This window comes from Crinia signifera, unplaced genomic scaffold (assembly GCF_055691185.1).
Source record: "Crinia signifera unplaced genomic scaffold, ASM5569118v1 HAP2_SCAFFOLD_526, whole genome shotgun sequence".
NCBI classification, from domain to species: domain Eukaryota; kingdom Metazoa; phylum Chordata; class Amphibia; order Anura; family Myobatrachidae; genus Crinia; species Crinia signifera.
Genome location: NW_028142419.1, coordinates 1 through 20,990, shown reverse-complemented (window position 1 = coordinate 20,990; position 20,990 = coordinate 1). Strand labels below are relative to the sequence as shown.

The following is a 20,990-nucleotide window of genomic DNA, read 5'->3' as shown; positions in this document are numbered from 1 at the left end:
CACTTCTTTGTCGTTGCAGTCTGAAAGATACCTGGCTGTACGGCAGGTGTGATTAGGACTTGAAGTGCTGGACAGGGACCGGAGGACGAGTAGCCATCCAACTGATTTTGTGATTAGGTCGTCGGCGGGCGGGAAGGGAGCCTCAGCTGGGTAGGAGGCCAAATTTGCATGTGCTCCGCCCCGTCTGTTGACGTCGCGTCAACAGACACACACCCACTAGGCAGACGACCAACAGGCAAGCAGCAGCAGCCAGCTGTCTCCTCGCTCTTTGCTGCTGCATGCCTGTGTCCCTGACGAACTGCTGCTGACTAAATCAATCAGCTAGCTGCTGCAGAGGAGAAGGAGGAATCTTGCACAATCAGGTGCAATGACGGCTTTCCTGTTTTGAGCCCATTCAGCAGCAGTAGTAGACAGTCAGATGGACAGGCATTCATGTGGCAGGACCCTTTGTGTGACATCACAATCTGCCCTCTATGACATCACAAGCTGCTCACTCGGAATCCGGCGGAACCTGACAGCCAGACAGTCACTTGGAACAGACAGGCAGACAGGACAGTCATGTGTAGGTGAGCTGGGTGGGCCAATGTTTTCTTTTATTGGCAGTTACCACCCAAATGATGGTCCGAAGAAGGTAAGTGATACTTTTTCTAAATTCCCCCCTCTCAATGATCATCAATTGTTTGGCTCGGAAAAAAAATGGAAGAGGAAAAAAAATTCCCATAACAAAAGAAATGAGGAAAAAAAATTCCCAAAACAAAAGAAATGAGGAAAAAAAATTCCCAAAACAAAAGAGAGAAAAGAGCGCGCAAAAAGAAAAGAAAAAAATATAAGAAATAAAGAAAGAAAGAAAGAGAGAGGAAAAAAAAAAACCAAGCCATTTCAAATGGAGAGGGAGGGGGGGTCCAAAAATGCCATTGCTGTGATCCAGTTGATGTTTCCGTGGTAAGATCGTAGGTAAGTCACATAGTGTTTGCATATTTATTGGGAGGTCGCAGCGATTGATAAGTCCTTTAATTTAGGCAGGCTTCCGGTCTTTTGCCTAGGCCGCACATGCTGATATCAAGTGTAGTGTCACGTAAAAATATTTAACTGCCTCGATTCCAGAAAGTACAATTCAAGGAGTCAAGAAATAGTCACAAAATGATACACTGGAGGCAGGATTTCAAAGTATTTATGCACAAGGGTTAAACCTTGAAGCAGCAAATGCATGCATTTCTAAATACAAAGGTGCACAAACAATTGATACTCCAAATCAAGTGCCAGGAATGGAAATAGTCTATTTTTGGATAACAGATTAGGAAGGTGCACCGGTCCTGGAAGTACTGCAATACCAGGTCAATGCGTGGAGTGGACAGAGCAAGCTCTTCTTCCATCTCCCTGTTCTAAAAATCCATTTAATATATGGCCCCCAGATAGGGGGCGTATCAGATATTAAACTGATAAGAACAGATACTACACTTGATCTTAGCCAAAAGGCCGAGAAGCGATAACCCGAATGGGCTCCCAGCAAACCGCGCGAACCTGAATTCGGCCAGCAATACTGGTGGAGAGGAGATCAGCACCACGGACACATCTAACACACACACATCACTTCTTTGTCGTTGCAGTCTGAAAGATACCTGGCTGTACGGCAGGTGTGATTAGGACTTGAAGTGCTGGACAGGGACCGGAGGACGAGTAGCCATCCAACTGATTTTGTGATTAGGTCGTCGGCGGGCGGGAAGGGAGCCTCAGCTGGGTAGGAGGCCAAATTTGCATGTGCTCCGCCCCGTCTGTTGACGTCGCGTCAACAGACACACACCCACTAGGCAGACGACCAACAGGCAAGCAGCAGCAGCCAGCTGTCTCCTCGCTCTTTGCTGCTGCATGCCTGTGTCCCTGACGAACTGCTGCTGACTAAATCAATCAGCTAGCTGCTGCAGAGGAGAAGGAGGAATCTTGCACAATCAGGTGCAATGACGGCTTTCCTGTTTTGAGCCCATTCAGCAGCAGTAGTAGACAGTCAGATGGACAGGCATTCATGTGGCAGGACCCTTTGTGTGACATCACAATCTGCCCTCTATGACATCACAAGCTGCTCACTCGGAATCCGGCGGAACCTGACAGCCAGACAGTCACTTGGAACAGACAGGCAGACAGGACAGTCATGTGTAGGTGAGCTGGGTGGGCCAATGTTTTCTTTTATTGGCAGTTACCACCCAAATGATGGTCCGAAGAAGGTAAGTGATACTTTTTCTAAATTCCCCCCTCTCAATGATCATCAATTGTTTGGCTCGGAAAAAAAATGGAAGAGGAAAAAAAATTCCCATAACAAAAGAAATGAGGAAAAAAAATTCCCAAAACAAAAGAAATGAGGAAAAAAAATTCCCAAAACAAAAGAGAGAAAAGAGCGCGCAAAAAGAAAAGAAAAAAATATAAGAAATAAAGAAAGAAAGAAAGAGAGAGGAAAAAAAAAAACCAAGCCATTTCAAATGGAGAGGGAGGGGGGGTCCAAAAATGCCATTGCTGTGATCCAGTTGATGTTTCCGTGGTAAGATCGTAGGTAAGTCACATAGTGTTTGCATATTTATTGGGAGGTCGCAGCGATTGATAAGTCCTTTAATTTAGGCAGGCTTCCGGTCTTTTGCCTAGGCCGCACATGCTGATATCAAGTGTAGTGTCACGTAAAAATATTTAACTGCCTCGATTCCAGAAAGTACAATTCAAGGAGTCAAGAAATAGTCACAAAATGATACACTGGAGGCAGGATTTCAAAGTATTTATGCACAAGGGTTAAACCTTGAAGCAGCAAATGCATGCATTTCTAAATACAAAGGTGCACAAACAATTGATACTCCAAATCAAGTGCCAGGAATGGAAATAGTCTATTTTTGGATAACAGATTAGGAAGGTGCACCGGTCCTGGAAGTACTGCAATACCAGGTCAATGCGTGGAGTGGACAGAGCAAGCTCTTCTTCCATCTCCCTGTTCTAAAAATCCATTTAATATATGGCCCCCAGATAGGGGGCGTATCAGATATTAAACTGATAAGAACAGATACTACACTTGATCTTAGCCAAAAGGCCGAGAAGCGATAACCCGAATGGGCTCCCAGCAAACCGCGCGAACCTGAATTCGGCCAGCAATACTGGTGGAGAGGAGATCAGCACCACGGACACATCTAACACACACACATCACTTCTTTGTCGTTGCAGTCTGAAAGATACCTGGCTGTACGGCAGGTGTGATTAGGACTTGAAGTGCTGGACAGGGACCGGAGGACGAGTAGCCATCCAACTGATTTTGTGATTAGGTCGTCGGCGGGCGGGAAGGGAGCCTCAGCTGGGTAGGAGGCCAAATTTGCATGTGCTCCGCCCCGTCTGTTGACGTCGCGTCAACAGACACACACCCACTAGGCAGACGACCAACAGGCAAGCAGCAGCAGCCAGCTGTCTCCTCGCTCTTTGCTGCTGCATGCCTGTGTCCCTGACGAACTGCTGCTGACTAAATCAATCAGCTAGCTGCTGCAGAGGAGAAGGAGGAATCTTGCACAATCAGGTGCAATGACGGCTTTCCTGTTTTGAGCCCATTCAGCAGCAGTAGTAGACAGTCAGATGGACAGGCATTCATGTGGCAGGACCCTTTGTGTGACATCACAATCTGCCCTCTATGACATCACAAGCTGCTCACTCGGAATCCGGCGGAACCTGACAGCCAGACAGTCACTTGGAACAGACAGGCAGACAGGACAGTCATGTGTAGGTGAGCTGGGTGGGCCAATGTTTTCTTTTATTGGCAGTTACCACCCAAATGATGGTCCGAAGAAGGTAAGTGATACTTTTTCTAAATTCCCCCCTCTCAATGATCATCAATTGTTTGGCTCGGAAAAAAAATGGAAGAGGAAAAAAAATTCCCATAACAAAAGAAATGAGGAAAAAAAATTCCCAAAACAAAAGAAATGAGGAAAAAAAATTCCCAAAACAAAAGAGAGAAAAGAGCGCGCAAAAAGAAAAGAAAAAAATATAAGAAATAAAGAAAGAAAGAAAGAGAGAGGAAAAAAAAAAACCAAGCCATTTCAAATGGAGAGGGAGGGGGGGTCCAAAAATGCCATTGCTGTGATCCAGTTGATGTTTCCGTGGTAAGATCGTAGGTAAGTCACATAGTGTTTGCATATTTATTGGGAGGTCGCAGCGATTGATAAGTCCTTTAATTTAGGCAGGCTTCCGGTCTTTTGCCTAGGCCGCACATGCTGATATCAAGTGTAGTGTCACGTAAAAATATTTAACTGCCTCGATTCCAGAAAGTACAATTCAAGGAGTCAAGAAATAGTCACAAAATGATACACTGGAGGCAGGATTTCAAAGTATTTATGCACAAGGGTTAAACCTTGAAGCAGCAAATGCATGCATTTCTAAATACAAAGGTGCACAAACAATTGATACTCCAAATCAAGTGCCAGGAATGGAAATAGTCTATTTTTGGATAACAGATTAGGAAGGTGCACCGGTCCTGGAAGTACTGCAATACCAGGTCAATGCGTGGAGTGGACAGAGCAAGCTCTTCTTCCATCTCCCTGTTCTAAAAATCCATTTAATATATGGCCCCCAGATAGGGGGCGTATCAGATATTAAACTGATAAGAACAGATACTACACTTGATCTTAGCCAAAAGGCCGAGAAGCGATAACCCGAATGGGCTCCCAGCAAACCGCGCGAACCTGAATTCGGCCAGCAATACTGGTGGAGAGGAGATCAGCACCACGGACACATCTAACACACACACATCACTTCTTTGTCGTTGCAGTCTGAAAGATACCTGGCTGTACGGCAGGTGTGATTAGGACTTGAAGTGCTGGACAGGGACCGGAGGACGAGTAGCCATCCAACTGATTTTGTGATTAGGTCGTCGGCGGGCGGGAAGGGAGCCTCAGCTGGGTAGGAGGCCAAATTTGCATGTGCTCCGCCCCGTCTGTTGACGTCGCGTCAACAGACACACACCCACTAGGCAGACGACCAACAGGCAAGCAGCAGCAGCCAGCTGTCTCCTCGCTCTTTGCTGCTGCATGCCTGTGTCCCTGACGAACTGCTGCTGACTAAATCAATCAGCTAGCTGCTGCAGAGGAGAAGGAGGAATCTTGCACAATCAGGTGCAATGACGGCTTTCCTGTTTTGAGCCCATTCAGCAGCAGTAGTAGACAGTCAGATGGACAGGCATTCATGTGGCAGGACCCTTTGTGTGACATCACAATCTGCCCTCTATGACATCACAAGCTGCTCACTCGGAATCCGGCGGAACCTGACAGCCAGACAGTCACTTGGAACAGACAGGCAGACAGGACAGTCATGTGTAGGTGAGCTGGGTGGGCCAATGTTTTCTTTTATTGGCAGTTACCACCCAAATGATGGTCCGAAGAAGGTAAGTGATACTTTTTCTAAATTCCCCCCTCTCAATGATCATCAATTGTTTGGCTCGGAAAAAAAATGGAAGAGGAAAAAAAATTCCCATAACAAAAGAAATGAGGAAAAAAAATTCCCAAAACAAAAGAAATGAGGAAAAAAAATTCCCAAAACAAAAGAGAGAAAAGAGCGCGCAAAAAGAAAAGAAAAAAATATAAGAAATAAAGAAAGAAAGAAAGAGAGAGGAAAAAAAAAAACCAAGCCATTTCAAATGGAGAGGGAGGGGGGGTCCAAAAATGCCATTGCTGTGATCCAGTTGATGTTTCCGTGGTAAGATCGTAGGTAAGTCACATAGTGTTTGCATATTTATTGGGAGGTCGCAGCGATTGATAAGTCCTTTAATTTAGGCAGGCTTCCGGTCTTTTGCCTAGGCCGCACATGCTGATATCAAGTGTAGTGTCACGTAAAAATATTTAACTGCCTCGATTCCAGAAAGTACAATTCAAGGAGTCAAGAAATAGTCACAAAATGATACACTGGAGGCAGGATTTCAAAGTATTTATGCACAAGGGTTAAACCTTGAAGCAGCAAATGCATGCATTTCTAAATACAAAGGTGCACAAACAATTGATACTCCAAATCAAGTGCCAGGAATGGAAATAGTCTATTTTTGGATAACAGATTAGGAAGGTGCACCGGTCCTGGAAGTACTGCAATACCAGGTCAATGCGTGGAGTGGACAGAGCAAGCTCTTCTTCCATCTCCCTGTTCTAAAAATCCATTTAATATATGGCCCCCAGATAGGGGGCGTATCAGATATTAAACTGATAAGAACAGATACTACACTTGATCTTAGCCAAAAGGCCGAGAAGCGATAACCCGAATGGGCTCCCAGCAAACCGCGCGAACCTGAATTCGGCCAGCAATACTGGTGGAGAGGAGATCAGCACCACGGACACATCTAACACACACACATCACTTCTTTGTCGTTGCAGTCTGAAAGATACCTGGCTGTACGGCAGGTGTGATTAGGACTTGAAGTGCTGGACAGGGACCGGAGGACGAGTAGCCATCCAACTGATTTTGTGATTAGGTCGTCGGCGGGCGGGAAGGGAGCCTCAGCTGGGTAGGAGGCCAAATTTGCATGTGCTCCGCCCCGTCTGTTGACGTCGCGTCAACAGACACACACCCACTAGGCAGACGACCAACAGGCAAGCAGCAGCAGCCAGCTGTCTCCTCGCTCTTTGCTGCTGCATGCCTGTGTCCCTGACGAACTGCTGCTGACTAAATCAATCAGCTAGCTGCTGCAGAGGAGAAGGAGGAATCTTGCACAATCAGGTGCAATGACGGCTTTCCTGTTTTGAGCCCATTCAGCAGCAGTAGTAGACAGTCAGATGGACAGGCATTCATGTGGCAGGACCCTTTGTGTGACATCACAATCTGCCCTCTATGACATCACAAGCTGCTCACTCGGAATCCGGCGGAACCTGACAGCCAGACAGTCACTTGGAACAGACAGGCAGACAGGACAGTCATGTGTAGGTGAGCTGGGTGGGCCAATGTTTTCTTTTATTGGCAGTTACCACCCAAATGATGGTCCGAAGAAGGTAAGTGATACTTTTTCTAAATTCCCCCCTCTCAATGATCATCAATTGTTTGGCTCGGAAAAAAAATGGAAGAGGAAAAAAAATTCCCATAACAAAAGAAATGAGGAAAAAAAATTCCCAAAACAAAAGAAATGAGGAAAAAAAATTCCCAAAACAAAAGAGAGAAAAGAGCGCGCAAAAAGAAAAGAAAAAAATATAAGAAATAAAGAAAGAAAGAAAGAGAGAGGAAAAAAAAAAACCAAGCCATTTCAAATGGAGAGGGAGGGGGGGTCCAAAAATGCCATTGCTGTGATCCAGTTGATGTTTCCGTGGTAAGATCGTAGGTAAGTCACATAGTGTTTGCATATTTATTGGGAGGTCGCAGCGATTGATAAGTCCTTTAATTTAGGCAGGCTTCCGGTCTTTTGCCTAGGCCGCACATGCTGATATCAAGTGTAGTGTCACGTAAAAATATTTAACTGCCTCGATTCCAGAAAGTACAATTCAAGGAGTCAAGAAATAGTCACAAAATGATACACTGGAGGCAGGATTTCAAAGTATTTATGCACAAGGGTTAAACCTTGAAGCAGCAAATGCATGCATTTCTAAATACAAAGGTGCACAAACAATTGATACTCCAAATCAAGTGCCAGGAATGGAAATAGTCTATTTTTGGATAACAGATTAGGAAGGTGCACCGGTCCTGGAAGTACTGCAATACCAGGTCAATGCGTGGAGTGGACAGAGCAAGCTCTTCTTCCATCTCCCTGTTCTAAAAATCCATTTAATATATGGCCCCCAGATAGGGGGCGTATCAGATATTAAACTGATAAGAACAGATACTACACTTGATCTTAGCCAAAAGGCCGAGAAGCGATAACCCGAATGGGCTCCCAGCAAACCGCGCGAACCTGAATTCGGCCAGCAATACTGGTGGAGAGGAGATCAGCACCACGGACACATCTAACACACACACATCACTTCTTTGTCGTTGCAGTCTGAAAGATACCTGGCTGTACGGCAGGTGTGATTAGGACTTGAAGTGCTGGACAGGGACCGGAGGACGAGTAGCCATCCAACTGATTTTGTGATTAGGTCGTCGGCGGGCGGGAAGGGAGCCTCAGCTGGGTAGGAGGCCAAATTTGCATGTGCTCCGCCCCGTCTGTTGACGTCGCGTCAACAGACACACACCCACTAGGCAGACGACCAACAGGCAAGCAGCAGCAGCCAGCTGTCTCCTCGCTCTTTGCTGCTGCATGCCTGTGTCCCTGACGAACTGCTGCTGACTAAATCAATCAGCTAGCTGCTGCAGAGGAGAAGGAGGAATCTTGCACAATCAGGTGCAATGACGGCTTTCCTGTTTTGAGCCCATTCAGCAGCAGTAGTAGACAGTCAGATGGACAGGCATTCATGTGGCAGGACCCTTTGTGTGACATCACAATCTGCCCTCTATGACATCACAAGCTGCTCACTCGGAATCCGGCGGAACCTGACAGCCAGACAGTCACTTGGAACAGACAGGCAGACAGGACAGTCATGTGTAGGTGAGCTGGGTGGGCCAATGTTTTCTTTTATTGGCAGTTACCACCCAAATGATGGTCCGAAGAAGGTAAGTGATACTTTTTCTAAATTCCCCCCTCTCAATGATCATCAATTGTTTGGCTCGGAAAAAAAATGGAAGAGGAAAAAAAATTCCCATAACAAAAGAAATGAGGAAAAAAAATTCCCAAAACAAAAGAAATGAGGAAAAAAAATTCCCAAAACAAAAGAGAGAAAAGAGCGCGCAAAAAGAAAAGAAAAAAATATAAGAAATAAAGAAAGAAAGAAAGAGAGAGGAAAAAAAAAAACCAAGCCATTTCAAATGGAGAGGGAGGGGGGGTCCAAAAATGCCATTGCTGTGATCCAGTTGATGTTTCCGTGGTAAGATCGTAGGTAAGTCACATAGTGTTTGCATATTTATTGGGAGGTCGCAGCGATTGATAAGTCCTTTAATTTAGGCAGGCTTCCGGTCTTTTGCCTAGGCCGCACATGCTGATATCAAGTGTAGTGTCACGTAAAAATATTTAACTGCCTCGATTCCAGAAAGTACAATTCAAGGAGTCAAGAAATAGTCACAAAATGATACACTGGAGGCAGGATTTCAAAGTATTTATGCACAAGGGTTAAACCTTGAAGCAGCAAATGCATGCATTTCTAAATACAAAGGTGCACAAACAATTGATACTCCAAATCAAGTGCCAGGAATGGAAATAGTCTATTTTTGGATAACAGATTAGGAAGGTGCACCGGTCCTGGAAGTACTGCAATACCAGGTCAATGCGTGGAGTGGACAGAGCAAGCTCTTCTTCCATCTCCCTGTTCTAAAAATCCATTTAATATATGGCCCCCAGATAGGGGGCGTATCAGATATTAAACTGATAAGAACAGATACTACACTTGATCTTAGCCAAAAGGCCGAGAAGCGATAACCCGAATGGGCTCCCAGCAAACCGCGCGAACCTGAATTCGGCCAGCAATACTGGTGGAGAGGAGATCAGCACCACGGACACATCTAACACACACACATCACTTCTTTGTCGTTGCAGTCTGAAAGATACCTGGCTGTACGGCAGGTGTGATTAGGACTTGAAGTGCTGGACAGGGACCGGAGGACGAGTAGCCATCCAACTGATTTTGTGATTAGGTCGTCGGCGGGCGGGAAGGGAGCCTCAGCTGGGTAGGAGGCCAAATTTGCATGTGCTCCGCCCCGTCTGTTGACGTCGCGTCAACAGACACACACCCACTAGGCAGACGACCAACAGGCAAGCAGCAGCAGCCAGCTGTCTCCTCGCTCTTTGCTGCTGCATGCCTGTGTCCCTGACGAACTGCTGCTGACTAAATCAATCAGCTAGCTGCTGCAGAGGAGAAGGAGGAATCTTGCACAATCAGGTGCAATGACGGCTTTCCTGTTTTGAGCCCATTCAGCAGCAGTAGTAGACAGTCAGATGGACAGGCATTCATGTGGCAGGACCCTTTGTGTGACATCACAATCTGCCCTCTATGACATCACAAGCTGCTCACTCGGAATCCGGCGGAACCTGACAGCCAGACAGTCACTTGGAACAGACAGGCAGACAGGACAGTCATGTGTAGGTGAGCTGGGTGGGCCAATGTTTTCTTTTATTGGCAGTTACCACCCAAATGATGGTCCGAAGAAGGTAAGTGATACTTTTTCTAAATTCCCCCCTCTCAATGATCATCAATTGTTTGGCTCGGAAAAAAAATGGAAGAGGAAAAAAAATTCCCATAACAAAAGAAATGAGGAAAAAAAATTCCCAAAACAAAAGAAATGAGGAAAAAAAATTCCCAAAACAAAAGAGAGAAAAGAGCGCGCAAAAAGAAAAGAAAAAAATATAAGAAATAAAGAAAGAAAGAAAGAGAGAGGAAAAAAAAAAACCAAGCCATTTCAAATGGAGAGGGAGGGGGGGTCCAAAAATGCCATTGCTGTGATCCAGTTGATGTTTCCGTGGTAAGATCGTAGGTAAGTCACATAGTGTTTGCATATTTATTGGGAGGTCGCAGCGATTGATAAGTCCTTTAATTTAGGCAGGCTTCCGGTCTTTTGCCTAGGCCGCACATGCTGATATCAAGTGTAGTGTCACGTAAAAATATTTAACTGCCTCGATTCCAGAAAGTACAATTCAAGGAGTCAAGAAATAGTCACAAAATGATACACTGGAGGCAGGATTTCAAAGTATTTATGCACAAGGGTTAAACCTTGAAGCAGCAAATGCATGCATTTCTAAATACAAAGGTGCACAAACAATTGATACTCCAAATCAAGTGCCAGGAATGGAAATAGTCTATTTTTGGATAACAGATTAGGAAGGTGCACCGGTCCTGGAAGTACTGCAATACCAGGTCAATGCGTGGAGTGGACAGAGCAAGCTCTTCTTCCATCTCCCTGTTCTAAAAATCCATTTAATATATGGCCCCCAGATAGGGGGCGTATCAGATATTAAACTGATAAGAACAGATACTACACTTGATCTTAGCCAAAAGGCCGAGAAGCGATAACCCGAATGGGCTCCCAGCAAACCGCGCGAACCTGAATTCGGCCAGCAATACTGGTGGAGAGGAGATCAGCACCACGGACACATCTAACACACACACATCACTTCTTTGTCGTTGCAGTCTGAAAGATACCTGGCTGTACGGCAGGTGTGATTAGGACTTGAAGTGCTGGACAGGGACCGGAGGACGAGTAGCCATCCAACTGATTTTGTGATTAGGTCGTCGGCGGGCGGGAAGGGAGCCTCAGCTGGGTAGGAGGCCAAATTTGCATGTGCTCCGCCCCGTCTGTTGACGTCGCGTCAACAGACACACACCCACTAGGCAGACGACCAACAGGCAAGCAGCAGCAGCCAGCTGTCTCCTCGCTCTTTGCTGCTGCATGCCTGTGTCCCTGACGAACTGCTGCTGACTAAATCAATCAGCTAGCTGCTGCAGAGGAGAAGGAGGAATCTTGCACAATCAGGTGCAATGACGGCTTTCCTGTTTTGAGCCCATTCAGCAGCAGTAGTAGACAGTCAGATGGACAGGCATTCATGTGGCAGGACCCTTTGTGTGACATCACAATCTGCCCTCTATGACATCACAAGCTGCTCACTCGGAATCCGGCGGAACCTGACAGCCAGACAGTCACTTGGAACAGACAGGCAGACAGGACAGTCATGTGTAGGTGAGCTGGGTGGGCCAATGTTTTCTTTTATTGGCAGTTACCACCCAAATGATGGTCCGAAGAAGGTAAGTGATACTTTTTCTAAATTCCCCCCTCTCAATGATCATCAATTGTTTGGCTCGGAAAAAAAATGGAAGAGGAAAAAAAATTCCCATAACAAAGAAATGAGGAAAAAAAATTCCCAAAACAAAAGAAATGAGGAAAAAAAATTCCCAAAACAAAAGAGAGAAAAGAGCGCGCAAAAAGAAAAGAAAAAAATATAAGAAATAAAGAAAGAAAGAAAGAGAGAGGAAAAAAAAAAACCAAGCCATTTCAAATGGAGAGGGAGGGGGGGTCCCAAAAATGCCATTGCTGTGATCCAGTTGATGTTTCCGTGGTAAGATCGTAGGTAAGTCACATAGTGTTTGCATATTTATTGGGAGGTCGCAGCGATTGATAAGTCCTTTAATTTAGGCAGGCTTCCGGTCTTTTGCCTAGGCCGCACATGCTGATATCAAGTGTAGTGTCACGTAAAAATATTTAACTGCCTCGATTCCAGAAAGTACAATTCAAGGAGTCAAGAAATAGTCACAAAATGATACACTGGAGGCAGGATTTCAAAGTATTTATGCACAAGGGTTAAACCTTGAAGCAGCAAATGCATGCATTTCTAAATACAAAGGTGCACAAACAATTGATACTCCAAATCAAGTGCCAGGAATGGAAATAGTCTATTTTTGGATAACAGATTAGGAAGGTGCACCGGTCCTGGAAGTACTGCAATACCAGGTCAATGCGTGGAGTGGACAGAGCAAGCTCTTCTTCCATCTCCCTGTTCTAAAAATCCATTTAATATATGGCCCCCAGATAGGGGGCGTATCAGATATTAAACTGATAAGAACAGATACTACACTTGATCTTAGCCAAAAGGCCGAGAAGCGATAACCCGAATGGGCTCCCAGCAAACCGCGCGAACCTGAATTCGGCCAGCAATACTGGTGGAGAGGAGATCAGCACCACGGACACATCTAACACACACACATCACTTCTTTGTCGTTGCAGTCTGAAAGATACCTGGCTGTACGGCAGGTGTGATTAGGACTTGAAGTGCTGGACAGGGACCGGAGGACGAGTAGCCATCCAACTGATTTTGTGATTAGGTCGTCGGCGGGCGGGAAGGGAGCCTCAGCTGGGTAGGAGGCCAAATTTGCATGTGCTCCGCCCCGTCTGTTGACGTCGCGTCAACAGACACACACCCACTAGGCAGACGACCAACAGGCAAGCAGCAGCAGCCAGCTGTCTCCTCGCTCTTTGCTGCTGCATGCCTGTGTCCCTGACGAACTGCTGCTGACTAAATCAATCAGCTAGCTGCTGCAGAGGAGAAGGAGGAATCTTGCACAATCAGGTGCAATGACGGCTTTCCTGTTTTGAGCCCATTCAGCAGCAGTAGTAGACAGTCAGATGGACAGGCATTCATGTGGCAGGACCCTTTGTGTGACATCACAATCTGCCCTCTATGACATCACAAGCTGCTCACTCGGAATCCGGCGGAACCTGACAGCCAGACAGTCACTTGGAACAGACAGGCAGACAGGACAGTCATGTGTAGGTGAGCTGGGTGGGCCAATGTTTTCTTTTATTGGCAGTTACCACCCAAATGATGGTCCGAAGAAGGTAAGTGATACTTTTCTAAATTCCCCCCTCTCAATGATCATCAATTGTTTGGCTCGGAAAAAAATGGAAGAGGAAAAAAAATTCCCATAACAAAAGAAATGAGGAAAAAAAATTCCCAAAACAAAAGAAATGAGGAAAAAAAATTCCCAAAACAAAAGAGAGAAAAGAGCGCGCAAAAAGAAAAGAAAAAAATATAAGAAATAAAGAAAGAAAGAAAGAGAGAGGAAAAAAAAAAAACCAAGCCATTTCAAATGGAGAGGGAGGGGGGTCCAAAAATGCCATTGCTGTGATCCAGTTGATGTTTCCGTGGTAAGATCGTAGGTAAGTCACATAGTGTTTGCATATTTATTGGGAGGTCGCAGCGATTGATAAGTCCTTTAATTTAGGCAGGCTTCCGGTCTTTTGCCTAGGCCGCACATGCTGATATCAAGTGTAGTGTCACGTAAAAATATTTAACTGCCTCGATTCCAGAAAGTACAATTCAAGGAGTCAAGAAATAGTCACAAAATGATACACTGGAGGCAGGATTTCAAAGTATTTATGCACAAGGGTTAAACCTTGAAGCAGCAAATGCATGCATTTCTAAATACAAAGGTGCACAAACAATTGATACTCCAAATCAAGTGCCAGGAATGGAAATAGTCTATTTTTGGATAACAGATTAGGAAAGGTGCACCGGTCCTGGAAGTACTGCAATACCAGGTCAATGCGTGGAGTGGACAGAGCAAGCTCTTCTTCCATCTCCCTGTTCTAAAAATCCATTTAATATATGGCCCCCAGATAGGGGGCGTATCAGATATTAAACTGATAAGAACAGATACTACACTTGATCTTAGCCAAAAGGCCGAGAAGCGATAACCCGAATGGGCTCCCAGCAAACCGCGCGAACCTGAATTCGGCCAGCAATACTGGTGGAGAGGAGATCAGCACCACGGACACATCTAACACACACACATCACTTCTTTGTCGTTGCAGTCTGAAAGATACCTGGCTGTACGGCAGGTGTGATTAGGACTTGAAGTGCTGGACAGGGACCGGAGGACGAGTAGCCATCCAACTGATTTTGTGATTAGGTCGTCGGCGGGCGGGAAGGGAGCCTCAGCTGGGTAGGAGGCCAAATTTGCATGTGCTCCGCCCCGTCTGTTGACGTCGCGTCAACAGACACACACCCACTAGGCAGACGACCAACAGGCAAGCAGCAGCAGCCAGCTGTCTCCCTCGCTCTTTGCTGCTGCATGCCTGTGTCCCCTGACGAACTGCTGCTGACTAAATCAATCAGCTAGCTGCTGCAGAGGAGAAGGAGGAATCTTGCACAATCAGGTGCAATGACGGCTTTCCTGTTTTGAGCCCATTCAGCAGCAGTAGTAGACAGTCAGATGGACAGGCATTCATGTGGCAGGACCCTTTGTGTGACATCACAATCTGCCCTCTATGACATCACAAGCTGCTCACTCGGAATCCCGGCGGAACCTGACAGCCAGACAGTCACTTGGAACAGACAGGCAGACAGGACAGTCATGTGTAGGTGAGCTGGGTGGGCCAATGTTTTCTTTTATTGGCAGTTACCACCCAAATGATGGTCCGAAGAAGGTAAGTGATACTTTTTCTAAATTCCCCCCTCTCAATGATCATCAATTGTTTGGCTCGGAAAAAAAATGGAAGAGGAAAAAAAATTCCCATAACAAAAGAAATGAGGAAAAAAAATTCCCAAAACAAAAGAAATGAGGAAAAAAAATTCCCAAAACAAAAGAGAGAAAAGAGCGCGCAAAAAGAAAAGAAAAAAATATAAGAAATAAAGAAAGAAAGAAAGAGAGAGGAAAAAAAAAAACCAAGCCATTTCAAATGGAGAGGGAGGGGGGGTCCAAAAATGCCATTGCTGTGATCCAGTTGATGTTTCCGTGGTAAGATCGTAGGTAAGTCACATAGTGTTTGCATATTTATTGGGAGGTCGCAGCGATTGATAAGTCCTTTAATTTAGGCAGGCTTCCGGTCTTTTGCCTAGGCCGCACATGCTGATATCAAGTGTAGTGTCACGTAAAAATATTTAACTGCCTCGATTCCAGAAAGTACAATTCAAGGAGTCAAGAAATAGTCACAAAATGATACACTGGAGGCAGGATTTCAAAGTATTTATGCACAAGGGTTAAACCTTGAAGCAGCAAATGCATGCATTTCTAAATACAAAGGTGCACAAACAATTGATACTCCAAATCAAGTGCCAGGAATGGAAATAGTCTATTTTTGGATAACAGATTAGGAAGGTGCACCGGTCCTGGAAGTACTGCAATACCAGGTCAATGCGTGGAGTGACAGAGCAAGCTCTTCTTCCATCTCCCTGTTCTAAAAATCCATTTAATATATGGCCCCCAGATAGGGGGCGTATCAGATATTAAACTGATAAGAACAGATACTACACTTGATCTTAGCCAAAAGGCCGAGAAGCGATAACCCGAATGGGCTCCCAGCAAACCGCCGCGAACCTGAATTCGGCCAGCAATACTGGTGGAGAGGAGATCAGCACCACGGACACATCTAACACACACACATCACTTCTTTGTCGTTGCAGTCTGAAAGATACCTGGCTGTACGGCAGGTGTGATTAGGACTTGAAGTGCTGGACAGGGACCGGAGGACGAGTAGCCATCCAACTGATTTTGTGATTAGGTCGTCGGCGGGCGGGAAGGGAGCCTCAGCTGGGTAGGAGGCCAAATTTGCATGTGCTCCGCCCCGTCTGTTGACGTCGCGTCAACAGACACACACCCACTAGGCAGACGACCAACAGGCAAGCAGCAGCAGCCAGCTGTCTCCTCGCTCTTTGCTGCTGCATGCCTGTGTCCAACGAACTGCTGCTGACTAAATCAATCAGCTAGCTGCTGCAGAGGAGAAGGAGGAATCTTGCACAATCAGGTGCAATGACGGCTTTCCTGTTTTGAGCCCATTCAGCAGCAGTAGTAGACAGTCAGATGGACAGGCATTCATGTGGCAGGACCCTTTGTGTGACATCACAATCTGCCCTCTATGACATCACAAGCTGCTCACTCGGAATCCGGCGGAACCTGACAGCCAGACAGTCACTTGGAACAGACAGGCAGACAGGACAGTCATGTGTAGGTGAGCTGGGTGGGCCAATGTTTTCTTTTATTGGCAGTTACCACCCAAATGATGGTCCGAAGAAGGTAAGTGATACTTTTTCTAAATTCCCCCTCTCAATGATCATCAATTGTTTGGCTCGGAAAAAAAATGGAAGAGGAAAAAAAATTCCCATAACAAAAGAAATGAGGAAAAAAAATTCCCAAAACAAAAGAAATGAGGAAAAAAAATTCCCAAAACAAAAGAGAGAAAAGAGCGCGCAAAAAGAAAAGAAAAAAATATAAGAAATAAAGAAAGAAAGAAAGAGAGAGGAAAAAAAAAAACCAAGCCATTTCAAATGGAGAGGGAGGGGGGGTCCAAAAATGCCATTGCTGTGATCCAGTTGATGTTTCCGTGGTAAGATCGTAGGTAAGTCACATAGTGTTTGCATATTTATTGGGAGGTCGCAGCGATTGATAAGTCCTTTAATTTAGGCAGGCTTCCGGTCTTTTGCCTAGGCCGCACATGCTGATATCAAGTGTAGTGTCACGTAAAAATATTTAACTGCCTCGATTCCAGAAAGTACAATTCAAGGAGTCAAGAAATAGTCACAAAATGATACACTGGAGGCAGGATTTCAAAGTATTTATGCACAAGGGTTAAACCTTGAAGCAGCAAATGCATGCATTTCTAAATACAAAGGTGCACAAACAATTGATACTCCAAATCAAGTGCCAGGAATGGAAATAGTCTATTTTTGGATAACAGATTAGGAAGGTGCACCGGTCCTGGAAGTACTGCAATACCAGGTCAATGCGTGGAGTGGACAGAGCAAGCTCTTCTTCCATCTCCCTGTTCTAAAATCCATTTAATATATGGCCCCCAGATAGGGGGCGTATCAGATATTAAACTGATAAGAACAGATACTACACTTGATCTTAGCCAAAAGGCCGAGAAGCGATAACCCGAATGGGCTCCCAGCAAACCGCGCGAACCTGAATTCGGCCAGCAATACTGGTGGAGAGGAGATCAGCACCACGGACACATCTAACACACACACATCACTTCTTTGTCGTTGCAGTCTGAAAGATACCTGGCTGTACGGCAGGTGTGATTAGGACTTGAAGTGCTGGACAGGGACCGGAGGACGAGTAGCCATCCAACTGATTTTGTGATTAGGTCGTCGGCGGGCGGGAAGGGAGCCTCAGCTGGGTAGGAGGCCAAATTTGCATGTGCTCCGCCCCGTCTGTTGACGTCGCGTCAACAGACACACACCCACTAGGCAGACGACCAACAGGCAAGCAGCAGCAGCCAGCTGTCTCCTCGCTCTTTGCTGCTGCATGCCTGTGTCCCTGACGAACTGCTGCTGACTAAATCAATCAGCTAGCTGCTGCAGAGGAGAAGGAGGAATCTTGCACAATCAGGTGCAATGACGGCTTTCCTGTTTTGAGCCCATTCAGCAGCAGTAGTAGACAGTCAGATGGACAGGCATTCATGTGGCAGGACCCTTTGTGTGACATCACAATCTGCCCTCTATGACATCACAAGCTGCTCACTCGGAATCCGGCGGAACCTGACAGCCAGACAGTCACTTGGAACAGACAGGCAGACAGGACAGTCATGTGTAGGTGAGCTGGGTGGGCCAATGTTTTCTTTTATTGGCAGTTACCACCCAAATGATGGTCCGAAGAAGGTAAGTGATACTTTTCTAAATTCCCCCCTCTCAATGATCATCAATTGTTTGGCTCGGAAAAAAAATGGAAGAGGAAAAAAAATTCCCATAACAAAAGAAATGAGGAAAAAAAATTCCCAAAACAAAAGAAATGAGGAAAAAAAATTCCCAAAACAAAAGAGAGAAAAGAGCGCGCAAAAAGAAAAGAAAAAAATATAAGAAATAAAGAAAGAAAGAAAGAGAGAGGAAAAAAAAAACCAAGCCATTTCAAATGGAGAGGGAGGGGGGTCCAAAAATGCCATTGCTGTGATCCAGTTGATGTTTCCGTGGTAAGATCGTAGGTAAGTCACATAGTGTTTGCATATTTATTGGGAGGTCGCAGCGATTGATAAGTCCTTTAATTTAGGCAGGCTTCCGGTCTTTTGCCTAGGCCGCACATGCTGATATCAAGTGTAGTGTCACGTAAAAATATTTAACTGCCTCGATTCCAGAAAGTACAATTCAAGGAGTCAAGAAATAGTCACAAAATGATACACTGGAGGCAGGATTTCAAAGTATTTATGCACAAGGGTTAAACCTTGAAGCAGCAAATGCATGCATTTCTAAATACAAAGGTGCACAAACAATTGATACTCCAAATCAAGTGCCAGGAATGGAAATAGTCTATTTTTGGATAACAGATTAGGAAGGTGCACCGGTCCTGGAAGTACTGCAATACCAGGTCAATGCGTGGAGTGGACAGAGCAAGCTCTTCTTCCATCTCCCTGTTCTAAAAATCCATTTAATATATGGCCCCCAGATAGGGGGCGTATCAGATATTAAACTGATAAGAACAGATACTACACTTGATCTTAGCCAAAAGGCCGAGAAGCGATAACCCGAATGGGCTCCCAGCAAACCGCGCGAACCTGAATTCGGCCAGCAATACTGGTGGAGAGGAGATCAGCACCACGGACACATCTAACACACACACATCACTTCTTTGTCGTTGCAGTCTGAAAGATACCTGGCTGTACGGCAGGTGTGATTAGGACTTGAAGTGCTGGACAGGGACCGGAGGACGAGTAGCCATCCAACTGATTTTGTGATTAGGTCGTCGGCGGGCGGGAAGGGAGCCTCAGCTGGGTAGGAGGCCAAATTTGCATGTGCTCCGCCCCGTCTGTTGACGTCGCGTCAACAGACACACACCCACTAGGCAGACGACCAACAGGCAAGCAGCAGCAGCCAGCTGTCTCCTCGCTCTTTGCTGCTGCATGCCTGTGTCCCTGACGAACTGCTGCTGACTAAATCAATCAGCTAGCTGCTGCAGAGGAGAAGGAGGAATCTTGCACAATCAGGTGCAATGACGGCTTTCCTGTTTTGAGCCCATTCAGCAGCAGTAGTAGACAGTCAGATGGACAGGCATTCATGTGGCAGGACCCTTTGTGTGACATCACAATCTGCCCTCTATGACATCACAAGCTGCTCACTCGGAATCCGGCGGAACCTGACAGCCAGACAGTCACTTGGAACAGACAGGCAGACAGGACAGTCATGTGTAGGTGAGCTGGGTGGGCCAATGTTTTCTTTTATTGGCAGTTACCACCCAAATGATGGTCCGAAGAAGGTAAGTGATACTTTTTCTAAATTCCCCCCTCTCAATGATCATCAATTGTTTGGCTCGGAAAAAAAATGGAAGAGGAAAAAAAATTCCCATAACAAAAGAAATGAGGAAAAAAAATTCCCAAAACAAAAGAAATGAGGAAAAAAAATTCCCAAAACAAAAGAGAGAAAAGAGCGCGCAAAAAGAAAAGAAAAAATATAAGAAATAAAGAAAGAAAGAAAGAGAGAGGAAAAAAAAAAACCAAGCCATTTCAAATGGAGAGGGAGGGGGGGTCCAAAAATGCCATTGCTGTGATCCAGTTGATGTTTCCGTGGTAAGATCGTAGGTAAGTCACATAGTGTTTGCATATTTATTGGGAGGTCGCAGCGATTGATAAGTCCTTTAATTTAGGCAGGCTTCCGGTCTTTTGCCTAGGCCGCACATGCTGATATCAAGTGTAGTGTCACGTAAAAATATTAACTGCCTCGATTCCAGAAAGTACAATTCAAGGAGTCAAGAAATAGTCACAAAATGATACACTGGAGGCAGGATTTCAAAGTATTTATGCACAAGGGTTAAACCTTGAAGCAGCAAATGCATGCATTTCTAAATACAAAGGTGCACAACAATTGATACTCCAAATCAAGTGCCAGGAATGGAAATAGTCTATTTTTGGATAACAGATTAGGAAGGTGCACCGGTCCTGGAAGTACTGCAATACCAGGTCAATGCGTGGAGTGGACAGAGCAAGCTCTTCTTCCATCTCCCTGTTCTAAAAATCCATTTAATATATGGCCCCCAGATAGGGGGCGTATCAGATATTAAACTGATAAGAACAGATACTACACTTGATCTTAGCCAAAAGGCCGAGAAGCGATAACCCGAATGGGCTCCCAGCAAACCGCGCGAACCTGAATTCGGCCAGCAATACTGGTGGAGAGGAGATCAGCACCACGGACACATCTAACACACACACATCACTTCTTTGTCGTTGCAGTCTGAAAGATACCTGGCTGTACGGCAGGTGTGATTAGGACTTGAAGTGCTGGACAGGGACCGGAGGACGAGTAGCCATCCAACTGATTTTGTGATTAGGTCGTCGGCGGGCGGGAAGGGAGCCTCAGCTGGGTAGGAGGCCAAATTTGCATGTGCTCCGCCCCGTCTGTTGACGTCGCGTCAACAGACACACACCCACTAGGCAGACGACCAACAGGCAAGCAGCAGCAGCCAGCTGTCTCCTCGCTCTTTGCTGCTGCATGCCTGTGTCCCTGACGAACTGCTGCTGACTAAATCAATCAGCTAGCTGCTGCAGAGGAGAAGGAGGAATCTTGA

At 45.7% G+C, this 20,990-nt stretch overlaps 13 non-coding genes across 13 annotated transcripts; all 13 read right to left on the bottom strand.

Moving 5' to 3' along the window:
* Positions 1 to 1,297: 1,297 nt before the first annotated feature.
* LOC146055649 (U2 spliceosomal RNA) lies at positions 1,298 to 1,488 on the bottom strand. Its single transcript, XR_014468820.1, has one exon. It is a non-coding gene; the product is annotated as a U2 spliceosomal RNA (small nuclear RNA).
* Positions 1,489 to 2,885: 1,397 nt separating this feature from the next.
* On the bottom strand, positions 2,886 to 3,076 carry LOC146055648 (U2 spliceosomal RNA). The gene has a single exon (XR_014468819.1). It is a non-coding gene; the product is annotated as a U2 spliceosomal RNA (small nuclear RNA).
* Positions 3,077 to 4,473: 1,397 nt separating this feature from the next.
* LOC146055647 (U2 spliceosomal RNA) lies at positions 4,474 to 4,664 on the bottom strand. The gene has a single exon (XR_014468818.1). It is a non-coding gene; the product is annotated as a U2 spliceosomal RNA (small nuclear RNA).
* A 1,397-nt stretch (positions 4,665 to 6,061) lies between these two features.
* On the bottom strand, positions 6,062 to 6,252 carry LOC146055646 (U2 spliceosomal RNA). Its single transcript, XR_014468817.1, has one exon. It is a non-coding gene; the product is annotated as a U2 spliceosomal RNA (small nuclear RNA).
* A 1,397-nt stretch (positions 6,253 to 7,649) lies between these two features.
* LOC146055645 (U2 spliceosomal RNA) lies at positions 7,650 to 7,840 on the bottom strand. The gene has a single exon (XR_014468816.1). It is a non-coding gene; the product is annotated as a U2 spliceosomal RNA (small nuclear RNA).
* A 1,397-nt stretch (positions 7,841 to 9,237) lies between these two features.
* Positions 9,238 to 9,428, bottom strand: LOC146055644 (U2 spliceosomal RNA). The gene has a single exon (XR_014468815.1). It is a non-coding gene; the product is annotated as a U2 spliceosomal RNA (small nuclear RNA).
* A 1,397-nt stretch (positions 9,429 to 10,825) lies between these two features.
* LOC146055688 (U2 spliceosomal RNA) lies at positions 10,826 to 11,016 on the bottom strand. The gene has a single exon (XR_014468852.1). It is a non-coding gene; the product is annotated as a U2 spliceosomal RNA (small nuclear RNA).
* A 1,397-nt stretch (positions 11,017 to 12,413) lies between these two features.
* LOC146055680 (U2 spliceosomal RNA) lies at positions 12,414 to 12,604 on the bottom strand. Its single transcript, XR_014468847.1, has one exon. It is a non-coding gene; the product is annotated as a U2 spliceosomal RNA (small nuclear RNA).
* Positions 12,605 to 14,000: 1,396 nt separating this feature from the next.
* On the bottom strand, positions 14,001 to 14,191 carry LOC146055643 (U2 spliceosomal RNA). Its single transcript, XR_014468814.1, has one exon. It is a non-coding gene; the product is annotated as a U2 spliceosomal RNA (small nuclear RNA).
* A 1,400-nt stretch (positions 14,192 to 15,591) lies between these two features.
* On the bottom strand, positions 15,592 to 15,781 carry LOC146055682 (U2 spliceosomal RNA). The gene has a single exon (XR_014468849.1). It is a non-coding gene; the product is annotated as a U2 spliceosomal RNA (small nuclear RNA).
* A 1,395-nt stretch (positions 15,782 to 17,176) lies between these two features.
* On the bottom strand, positions 17,177 to 17,366 carry LOC146055683 (U2 spliceosomal RNA). Its single transcript, XR_014468850.1, has one exon. It is a non-coding gene; the product is annotated as a U2 spliceosomal RNA (small nuclear RNA).
* A 1,394-nt stretch (positions 17,367 to 18,760) lies between these two features.
* Positions 18,761 to 18,951, bottom strand: LOC146055668 (U2 spliceosomal RNA). The gene has a single exon (XR_014468836.1). It is a non-coding gene; the product is annotated as a U2 spliceosomal RNA (small nuclear RNA).
* A 1,394-nt stretch (positions 18,952 to 20,345) lies between these two features.
* Positions 20,346 to 20,536, bottom strand: LOC146055655 (U2 spliceosomal RNA). The gene has a single exon (XR_014468825.1). It is a non-coding gene; the product is annotated as a U2 spliceosomal RNA (small nuclear RNA).
* Between the last annotated feature and the right edge of the window lie 454 nt (positions 20,537 to 20,990).